Consider the following 11,017-nt stretch of genomic DNA (forward strand, 5'->3'; position numbering starts at 1 on the left):
TGTCACTCAGGTGCTTCACCTAAGGCCTGCCGGTTCTATAAGGAGCTGGATGTTATCCTCGGTGGTGACCCCATCTCCATCACCAAAAGCCCTGTGGATACTTCGGAGGGCACGGAGACAGCAGAAAGAGGACCTAACTCAGAGGACAAAGTTTTTGATGAAGAGGTGGAGTTGGATGAGGATGTGCAGCTCTTCACGGGGTCACCCGGTGGCAGCCTGGCAGCCAGGAACTGTTCTCTACTCCAGAGGTGTCTAGCCAGTCTCAGCAGTTGCTCTCCGGCAAGCAAGAAACAGGAGATGAGACTCCTGGTAAATGGCTGTGGCTTGTGTAGTGCGGTGGTGGGTTCCAGGCATAGAAATGTGGGAGGTTGGCTGTGTTTCTGTGAGCTGGACATTTCCCTGTGTAGGTAATCAGTATGGTGGAATGGGGTCAGGGCCGGCTTCAGGCACCAGCCCACCAAGCACATGATTGGGGCGGCACCTTGGGGCAGTGCTCGGGTTTTTATTTTATTTTATTTTTTTTGGTTCATAGGGGCAGCGCTGGAGGGTTTTTTTGTTTCCGCGGTGCAGCACTCGGGGGTTGGGGCTTCGGGCGGCGTGGCACTCGGATGGGCGGGCGGAGGTTGGCACGGCGCTCGGATGGGGGGCAGGGGTTGGCGCAGCATGGCGCTCAGATTGGGGATCGGCGTGGCACTCGGATGGGGGGCGGGGGCTGGCGCGGCATGGCGCTTGGAGGGGGCAGGGGTTGGCGCGGCGCAGCACTCGGCGGGGGCTTGGTGCGGTGCTCATATGGAGGGGCGGGGGTTGGCACGGCGCTTGGATGGGGTGGCGGGGGGGCAGCCCGGCGCTCAGATGGGGGGCTGGTGCGGTGCGGCGCTTGGAGGGGGCAGGGCTTCGGGCAGTGTGGCGCTAGGGGAGGCGGGGGCTTGCGTGCCGCTCGGGGGCGGGGCTTCGGGCGCGTGGTGCTGGGGGGACGGGGATTTTGGCTGTGCGGCACTTGGGGGGGGGTTCGGCTGCGCGGCGCTCACGGGGCAGGGGGTACGGCGGGGCAGCGCTCTTCTTTTTTGCCTGGGGCGGCAAAAAAGTTAGAGCCGGCCCTGAATGGGGTGTTGATGCATGCCGAGATCTCATGGGGAATCCTCCAGAGACATCGCTAGGAAAGTTTCCTGGAGGTACTCAGTAATCCTCTACCAAAGGATCAGTGGCAGAGCAGCTTTGTTCCTTCACCTATTGTAGGAAACTTTCCCGTGCCATTCGGCAATCACTTGTGCAGGGACCAAAGTGGCACATAGGTGAGTAGCATAGGGAGCAGGGCGGAAGCCACAAGAATGGAGTAGATATATCCTCGTTTCCCTGCTTACCCTTAGCAGTGAGATGTCTGCTAAAATTACCCCATCTATGGAAAAGTGTTGGAGAATTTTAGAATTTGTTCCCTAGAATGCTGCACCACGAAGAGTGTGTGCTCTTTTCCCCATGTGGTGCACCCCCCCTCCCAACACTCACCATGCTTTGGTGTTCACAGAGATATGTGCCTGGCTAGGATGAGTGAGAAAGTGACGGCAATGTTGCAAAACGTGTGTTTAAAAGAAATGTTTCAATGCTGTGTGTGAATTTAACAATCCTGCTTCTGTGCATTGTCTCCTGTGCTTCACCAGATGTGGCCTTCAGGAACACCCCACACACTCCGGCCAAGCGTCTCCACCAGATAAGAAAGCGCCCAAGACACAGCAAAGAGGACATGTTCCGCGAGGTACTGCAGTGCTCCAATGCAGAGAAAAGGGAATGAAAGGAGTGCTGGGAAGTCGAACGGCAGGATAGAAAAGAGAATCACGCATTTGTTAAGGATGCTACTGAGTGAATGACTGAAGTAATGGAGGAGCAAACACAGATGCTGAAGTCCTTAGTAATTCTGCAAACTGAGCAGATCAGTGCCTGACCTCCACTACAGCACATTCAGAACTCTTTTCCATGCCCTCCCCCCAAACTCCGCCCACACATTCCTTCCCACCTTCCAGATTTCTCAGTTTCCCCTTCACTCCATCTCCTCGGACAACTTTCACAATGATAGCTGGACCTACACGCAGCTGTGAAAGTCTGCCCTTCCCTGGTTCTTCCTTTCCCGCCAAGCATCTGTGTGTTTGTGTGTGCTGTTTCTTGTGCAATAAAAGCAAATTTTTATAATGGTAAATATCTTTATTTTTTTTCTACAAGGAGAGATTGCAGGCACTGCAAATACATGCACAGGCATTTTAATCACTTTATTACAGGAATATAAGGCCCCAAGTGTCACCATTGCCCCCTAGGAAATCTACATGTAATGTAACATTGAAGCAACTCCGACAGAGATATATTACTAGTGATCATTGTCAACGTGCTGCCTCAAAGCCTCCCTGATTCAAATAACCCCCTCTGGGCTCCTTTGACAGCCCTGGTATCTGCCAACCGGTCTGCCTCAGCACTCCACCCCTGAGCAAACCTTTCACCCTCAGCTTCACAGAGATTATGCAACATACAGCACGCAGCTATGACCATAGGAATATTATCCTCAGTGAGGTCCAACCTGCCATAAATGCATTGCAAGCATGCCTTTATACTGCCAAAGGCATATTCAACTGTCATCCGGCACCTACTGAGCCTGTTGTTGAACCACTCCTTACAGCTGTCCAGGTGTCCCGTGTAAGGTTTCATGAGCCACGGCTGTAAGTGGTACGCAGGGCCCCCCGGGATCACTATGGGCATTTCAACACCCCACACTCTAATCTTCTGGTTAGGAAAGAAAGTCCCCGCTTTCAGCTTTCTGTACAGGCCAGTGTTCCTGAAGATGGTGTGTTATGCAACTTCTCAGTGAAATGCCCACGGTGATCCACAAGCAACTGCAACACCATGGAGAAGTACCCCTTCCTATTGATGTACTCCGTCAGAAGGTGGTCTGGTGCCAAAATTGGAATATTTGTGCCATCTATCACACCTCCAGTTAGGGAAACCCATTTCTGCAAAGCTGTCCACTATTTCACACACATTTCCCAGAGTCATGGGTCCTTCATAGCAGGATGCGATTTATTGCCCTGCACACTTACATTAACGCAGCTCCAATGGTCGACTTCCCCACTGCAAATTGATTTGTGACCGAATGATAGCAGTCTGGAGTTGCCAACTTCCACACAGCAATTGCCACACGCTTTTCTACCAAGAGGGCAGCTCTCATTCTGGTGTCCTTGTGCCGCAGTGCTGGGGCAAGCTTCACACACAGTTCCAGGAAGGCGGCTTTCCACATCCAAAAGTTCTGTAGCCACTGCTCATCATCCCACACCTGCACGACGATACAATCCCACCATTCAGTGCTTGTTTCACAAGCCCAAAAGTGACGGTCTACCCTATGCACCTGCTTTGTGAATGCCAAAAGCAATCTAAAGTTGCTCCTATCCAAATCACACAGAATGTCGGGTGCCTACAAGTTTTCAGTTAGGAACTTCACAATTAACTGCGATGTTTTCATGACAGTTAACAGAGCATAGGAAAGCAGTGTAGAATCCATCCTTTCTCATAAAGATGCCGGGGTGCACAGCAAAGAAGGGCCATTGAAAAAATGTCATGAAAGAAAGCTGGAAACCAATGGAGCGCTGGGACACAAAGTAATGCATCATGAGACATTTAGCATTGTCCCAAGATGTGCCACTATTCACTCTGTCGTCCCACAACACCTACCGACAGAAGGATTGTGGGATAGGTACCCACAGTGCACTGCTCACACAGTTTGATGATGGTGCCCACACTGTGGATAAGATCTCCTGACAGAGGGAGCAAGTGCGAACATGAAATAGAGATTTTTATTATGTCAACTTTTGGGTGTTAACATCACTTTTGTGTGTCGACATCACTTTTGTTGACACAAATTGGTAGTGTAGACATGGCCCAAATATGCTTCTGTTCTTAGCAGAAATAAGGCAGGCATTTTTTGAAGCCATCAATAAATTTGTCTGCTTAGTGCACAGTTCATCTCTGACATAGTATAAAATCACAGCCTAGACTTTTTCTCCCCCCAACATCCTAAATAGATTGTCTGCACTCACGGACACAGCATTAAATCACCAGTAAGGATGAAGGTGACAGTAAATAAACAGCTAGGAACCTGCCACCTTATATTTGCAATACATATGATGGATTATGCTAGCATAGCTGTATACAATAGCAACTCTTCTGTATCAAATGACACATGATATTTTATGTTCCCAGTTTCACAAAAGACTAAGTTAAAGCCACTTCCTCCCTAAACATGTTTCCACCCATCTCACATTCTTATATGACCCTCATTATAGTATCTTTTAATGAATTTATCTTCACAGCATCCCTCTGTGGTAGGAAGTTCTATTTCCCCCCATTTTTTACAGATGGGGAACTGAGGTACAGAGAGACTAAGGCCTAGATTCACAAAGGGATTTAGGTGGTGTGAAGCTGAGCGTTGCAATGCCTAACTTTTAGGCTCCTAGAAAATCACAGGAACAATCCTAGTTCATGAATTGCTCTGGGGCTTAGGTTGAAAATAGGAATCTGGACACCTACAGTGATGTATGCTCAGAGGAAGAAAAATAGATGCCTAGGGAACTTTTACCCTAAAATTAGGTGCACAGTGAGTGTGGGCACCTAAGAGTTTGGGAGAAGTTTTGTGGCTTGCACTGGAGCCCAAAACTGGGATTAGGTGCCTACATCCCAGATTTAACTACCTTTGTGAATCTAGCCCTAAGTGACTTTCCCATCACAGAATAAGTCTGTGGTAGAGCAGAGAACTGAACTTGTGTCTCTGGAGCCTCAGGCTGTCACCCTAACCACTGGACAAAATATTTCAGTTGTTTTTGCTTCTAGCCAAAGGTAAGAAAAATTGGTTGCTATGCAAGTGAAGCCAGAAGTATGCTTAGGAGTGTGTGTAATCGAAGTATTGGTTTACCAAAAATAAAAGCATACTAATCCCTAAAGTGGTAGGATTTCTGTTTTTAAACTCACATCAATTCTTTCCAAGAAACTTGTGAGAAAATGGATCAAGGGAAGTGTTCTACCTCAACATGATATATTTGAGATGAAAGAGAGACAAAGCACATAAAATCAGGTCAGATAGTTTGATAACCCTCAGAAAATTCAAGATAGGAGTGAGCTGTGTTTAGAAAGTTCAGGCAGACTGTTCATCAAGTTTGTAGTGTGCTAGGAGCACCCTTAGGACTACTGCAAGGTGCCAGAAGCAACCATCAGGACTAGACCCTTAACAGCATTATGGAGGGAATGTTGTCTATTTTTAAGGGTTATGTTCCCATGTTTATTTATCTCCAGCACTCTGAAGAGGCCTATAGTAGAATTATCTTATAGACTAGTTGACAAGTCTACTTGCCAGTAGCAAGGAGCAAACTTTCCCTAGCAAATAGGAGATTGTCTCTCTCATTTTCTGCTGAAGAAACTTGCAAGGCCTGATTCTCCAGTGCTTTGCACCTTATGTTTACATCTCTGCAAAGGAAGCACAAAATGAGTGTTAAATGCGGCTTTCAAATTAAAATGGTTTGCACAGGTGTAAATGATAAGGTGCAAAATAGTTGAAGATCAGACCCTGCAAATTCAAATTTGGCAGAAACACAGATCCTTTTAAGAAAAGGTTACATTACTTGTCCTCCAGATTGCATAAAAACCCTCCAAATGTAAAACAAATGTCTTTTGTCCCTTGGGTATGCTAGAGAAAATTCATGTACTGACCATAGGTTGGTACCCATAGCACTCTTGCAGGGCTGTCCCTGTGTGGGGTGGGGCCCGGTACATAGGTACCAAGTTTCTAATCTGCCAGGAGGTGCTCTCCCTGGCTCTGCCCAGGCCCCACCCCCACTATACCCCTGCCCCACCTCTTCCCACCCCCTTCCCCAAAGGCCCCACCCCCACCCTGCTTCTTCCCACCCCCACTCTGCCTCCACCCTGCCTCTTCCCTTCCCCACCTCGCCCCTTCCACTGAGCGCTGTGCTCTCACTCCTCCCCCTTTCCCCTCGTGCCTCCTGACGCTGCGAAACAGCGGAGCCACAGCAAGCGGTATGTGCTGCGAAAGAGGGGGAGGTGCTGATCGGTGGGGCCCACCGGCGGGCAGGAGGCGCTAGGGGTAGGTTGATGGGGGGGGGGCTCCTTGCCTATCTTCTGCTTGCCTCCCCATTCACCTCCTCACCCTGCTTGCCCATCTGCCTCCCGCCTCACCTCCCCACCCACCTTCTCATAAAGTATGGGGCCCCCCAAAGAGTAGGGTCTGGTGCGGTCACCCTGATTCCTCGTACCCTAGAGACAGCTCTGCACTCCTGTAACATACCTCACCCCTTCCACACAAAATTGCTCCCCCTGGTTCGTGAGTATTCAAATCTCTGTTTGGAGTAGACTTGCTGTAAACAAAGCTCACCACCATTGGTCTTTCACCATACCCAATTCCACTGGTACAGTATCTATGCGAAGGGAGATTGCTGGTGTAATAACCCTAATGATGCAAGTAGTTTTGCCACTACCATCCCACAGTGCATCTGTCACTGCTTAGCTTGACAGTCTAGTCTAATTTCTGCAGTCTCTAGTTCACCCAGCTTCAAAATGGGTACCTGATCCTTTGTTAGGGCAGTCAAAGGCAGTTGGATGTGAAGCTGGCTACACCACTCCCTTTTGTATTGTTGGCTATGAAACTGATATACCTTAACTATGTCAGCACAATGAGCCATTGGCTATGGGGAACTTTGGCTATATAGATTTAAATTTACAAGAACCCACTTAAGTTTACCAGAAGCCAATGGGCTGCATAGCCTCTGCTGAGGGGTCCTCCTAGCCTTCCTTCTACGCATCTCCTGAATGCCATGTCTAGCTATTTAGGTCCAGCAGTGGGAGCGAGATACATGTATCAGTTACAACCAAGGTCTTGTCTACCTATGAAAAATGAGTGGTACCGTTATTTTAAAGAAACACGGTAAAAATGTGTTTGCTATAAAAGGCTTAGAACTTATTAGCTGGTCATGGTTAGCCATAGCAGGACTGTCTTTATCTACACTATGAATAAGTAGTGTTTTTAAAAGTGCGTTAATTACAATATGTACATTAACATGTTTTAACACACCATTCATTTTTCCAGTGTAGGCAAACCACATCAGAGCTGAATTTCATCCAGTGATTTTAGCGATTTAGTAACTCATGAGAAAACATGTAAATTTCATAGTCTCTTCATAGTTAAGGCAGTATGTATTTTAAAGTATTATTTTTATCCCTTTTGTCTTTGTCAGATGTAAATCAATTCACCTACTTTAATTCCTTTCATTTTATTTGCTTTGCAAGGCAGAATAGGCTATTTTTTGAACATTTGAGGTTATCAAAGGCATTTAACAGATATGTAAGTTTAAGACTTCACTTTTTCAAGTTGCTTATTTCAAAATTTAGTTGGGTTTAAATTGAAACTTCTAATTTATTTAGATCTCACATGGGACTTGTGGTGGTGTACTTTCAATGATAATATACTTTTCCCAAATGTATGAGAAGACTAATGTATTTGAACTGGCTGGTATATAGGTATATGATTTTTCATGATAGTCTATATTTCTTGAAGTCTACACTGAAGCAAGACTGGCATATGGGCTTAAATATAACCACATCTAAAGTCGCCAAGTTAGTTTAAAAACTACCACAAGTACTTCTCCAGGAAATCAGTGATGTTTCATATGCTCAAATGAGCAGAATTTAGCTCATAGCGATTCAATGGTTTAGCTATATACCAGCTCTAATTTAGGAGGAGAACCCTCTGCCTTTAGAAATCAGCTGATCAGCAATAGAGGGGCTTAGTACCAAAAAAGTCAAGAAGACAAAGAGGGGTGAAAGCACAAATATATATTTGAGGACAAAACAGTTAAAAGTCTACTTAAATAAAAGAAGAAACCACAGGAAAAATAATTCTGTTCATAATCTAACAGCAGGTTTATAGCACAAATGCTGCAGGGTTTTTTGTTTTGTTTTAATTTATAACATTTATTTTACTTTTTGTGTAAAGGTAAACAAGAGAATGTATGTTTGCTGGAAACGCTATTAAGCTCCATGACCTAGTCTTGAAAAAAAAAAAAAATTTTAAAATGACCTAATTTAAGCAAACACTTTTGAGATGCTTCAATTCAACTCTATCAGCATATAAAAGCAGTAAGATACTTTCTCAATTGCACAGAAAGAAGCTACTATAAGACTTCTTCTAGCCCAAGTGAAATTTAGAATTCAATATAAAGTAACGCTTCCTGTAAAAGTACTAATGAGAAACATAATATGCTTTCCTTGGCTGACAGAGCAGAAAAGAAAGTTAGAGGACTTGTTCTTGTTTTTCTTGAAAGCTTAATTGGGAGAAGAAAGGGATAAATGATGAATACATTGTGAGATCTGGTAACCTGTGAGTAAAGCTCAATATATAGAACAATATGCCTTTTTTTTGCTTATCTTACACTAAGTTAATATTTGCTCTCTGATTTCCTTCATAAGGGAGAGTGTTGCAGCTTAACAAGTGTCTGAATGAAATGATGCATTGAGACTCTGTATTCAGTGGTCATCAGGTATAATCACTCGTCATGTTAGGGTCTGAATATATTAGACTGAAGCAATCAGATTATAGGACCAGGTAGGAGGATCATTTTTCAATGGGGGAAGGAAAAAATGAACTACACTAATATTGCAGTATAACTCAGTGCTAAGAAATATATGTGCATCCTTTGAAGCTTTTTCCTTTCAATAAGGAATTAATTAATTAATTAAACTGCCTACCTAAATGCCTGTATATTTCATTTACAAACTCCCTCCCCCGGCTTGATTTAAAGGAAAAAACAAAACAAAAACAGTTTGCAAAGAAATACCTAGGATTTGAGATTAGAATTTCAATAGTATTATTTTCCTTTCCAAAAATTGTAACAGTAATAATTAAAATAATCTTTAATAATGAAGACAGATTGTGCTGTTCAGTATGAGATATATAAGGCTGCAAGTTTATCATGGAAGTCACAGATTCCGTGACTTTCTGGGATCTCCGTGACTTCTGCAGCAGCCGGTGTGGCTGGTCTGGGGGCCACCTGAACAGCTCAGGCAGCCCCTGGGCCAGCTGCACTGGCCACTGCTGGGGCAGTCTTGCGCCACCGTGGCCCCCTCCCTCAGCAGCAGCAGGAGATTGGGTGTGGGAGGGGGCTCAGGGCTGGGGGTGCAGGAGGGAGTGAAGGCTCTGGATGGCGCTTACTTCAGGGGGGGCTCTCTGGAAGCGGTGACCTCTCCCCTCCCCCCCTCCAGCTCCTAGGCAAAGGTGTGGCCAGGAAGCTCTGCATTCTGCCTCGCCCTGCAGGTGCTGCCTCTGCAGCTCCCATTGGCTGTGGTTCCCAGCCAATGGGAGCTCGGGTAGAGAGAGTGCAGAGCTGCCTGACTGCGCCTCCTCCTAGAAGCTGAGGGAGGGGGATGTTGCTGCTTCCGGGGACATGTGGAGCCAGGAAGGGAGCCTGCCAGCCCTGCCCAGCACCAGCGGGGATTCCAGGCCACACATCACTACCCCTATCCCCCAGCATCAGTGGGGGTCCTGGGCTGCATGCCCCCACCTCCTCCTTGTACCAGCGGTGTCCCCTGGACTGCCCTCCCGAGCACACGTGGCACCCCTGGACCGCACCCCCTCCCAAGATTTAGTCAGGGGTATTTAGTACAAGTCATGGACAGGTCATAGGCTGTGAATTTTTGTTTACGGCCCATGACCTGTTGATGACTTTTACTAAAAATACCTGTGACTAAAACATAGCCTTACTGATATAGCATAAGGAGACATTTGAGCTTCTCACTACAGTAGTTTCCTGTTACCTTAGTGCTCCATGTTAGCTTGTTATAAAGAGAAGCTGGCAGCCCAATATTTAGATTTTTTGAAAAAGAAAATCAAAGGTTACAAGAAATCTCATGACTGTGTTGATTTAAAAGACAAGGGAGCAAAATGTTTTTATAAACACTCCCCTGCAGTGATTCTCAAACTTTTCCCTATTGTGGCCTCATGTCACAATAGAAACAAGTTTCAAGAATTCTTTCTGGTAAGTTTCAACATTGAGCAAATGCCAGAGAACAACAAAAGGAAATTGAATGAAGACGAACTAGTATATTTTAACTGTTTCAAGCCACGTATAAATAATCATAGCATATATGGTGAAAAATACATTTAAAAATAAATATTTAGTAATCTAAGATGTAATATCATTTGGTAAAAATGCCCAGAACTATCCAAGGACCCCGCGTTTCAAACTCTGTGCGTCACGCTTGCGATCCTTCTCAGTCAGTGATGACCATCAATGCTGTCTCTACTGCCTGGGAGAAGCTCACACTTCAGCTAGGTGCTGTATTTCCCAGACAAATCCAAGAAGGCAGAGTTCTTCATCTCTGCAAGTATCTTGTGGAGATGGCCATGAGACCAAACTCAGACCCAGGCCAGGGTACCCCCTCCTGTACCTCAGTCTGATTCAGCAAGGAACATGCCTCCCACTACTATGTCTAATTCCGGTGCAACCACCCCACTGACCTCATGGTGGGGCCTACTTGGGAAGTTTGGGGCTAATAAGCACGGGGCTAATTCTTCCTCTAAATCCAAGAAAATGGACACTCCCTGCATTAGCTCAGCCTACAGGGACAGAGCACATTCCAAGTACAACAGACATGAGAAGAAGACCCAGAAACTATGGGATCCAACTGTCTCGGGCACTGAACCACTGGTACCACCCTCACTGGCACCCCACAAGGCACAAGAACTGCCCATACCGGGGAAGTTCTCAGCACGGTGCCGATGGAGGAAAGAGTGCCCCCACAGCAGGAAGATCCAGATCCGTGGCTGAATCTCAAGAGGTCTTTGCCTTACCAAACCAAGAGTCCCTTCCCGCTATCTGGCTCCTCCACTTCCAGGGAGATCATAGCCCCTCCATGGAATTTGCCTATGGTACGGGGTCTCTTGCCCTCTTTGCAGGTACTATACTCTGTTCCATCAGCTCTGATG

This window comes from Chrysemys picta, chromosome 5 (assembly GCF_011386835.1).
Source record: "Chrysemys picta bellii isolate R12L10 chromosome 5, ASM1138683v2, whole genome shotgun sequence".
Taxonomy (NCBI): Eukaryota; Metazoa; Chordata; order Testudines; family Emydidae; genus Chrysemys; species Chrysemys picta.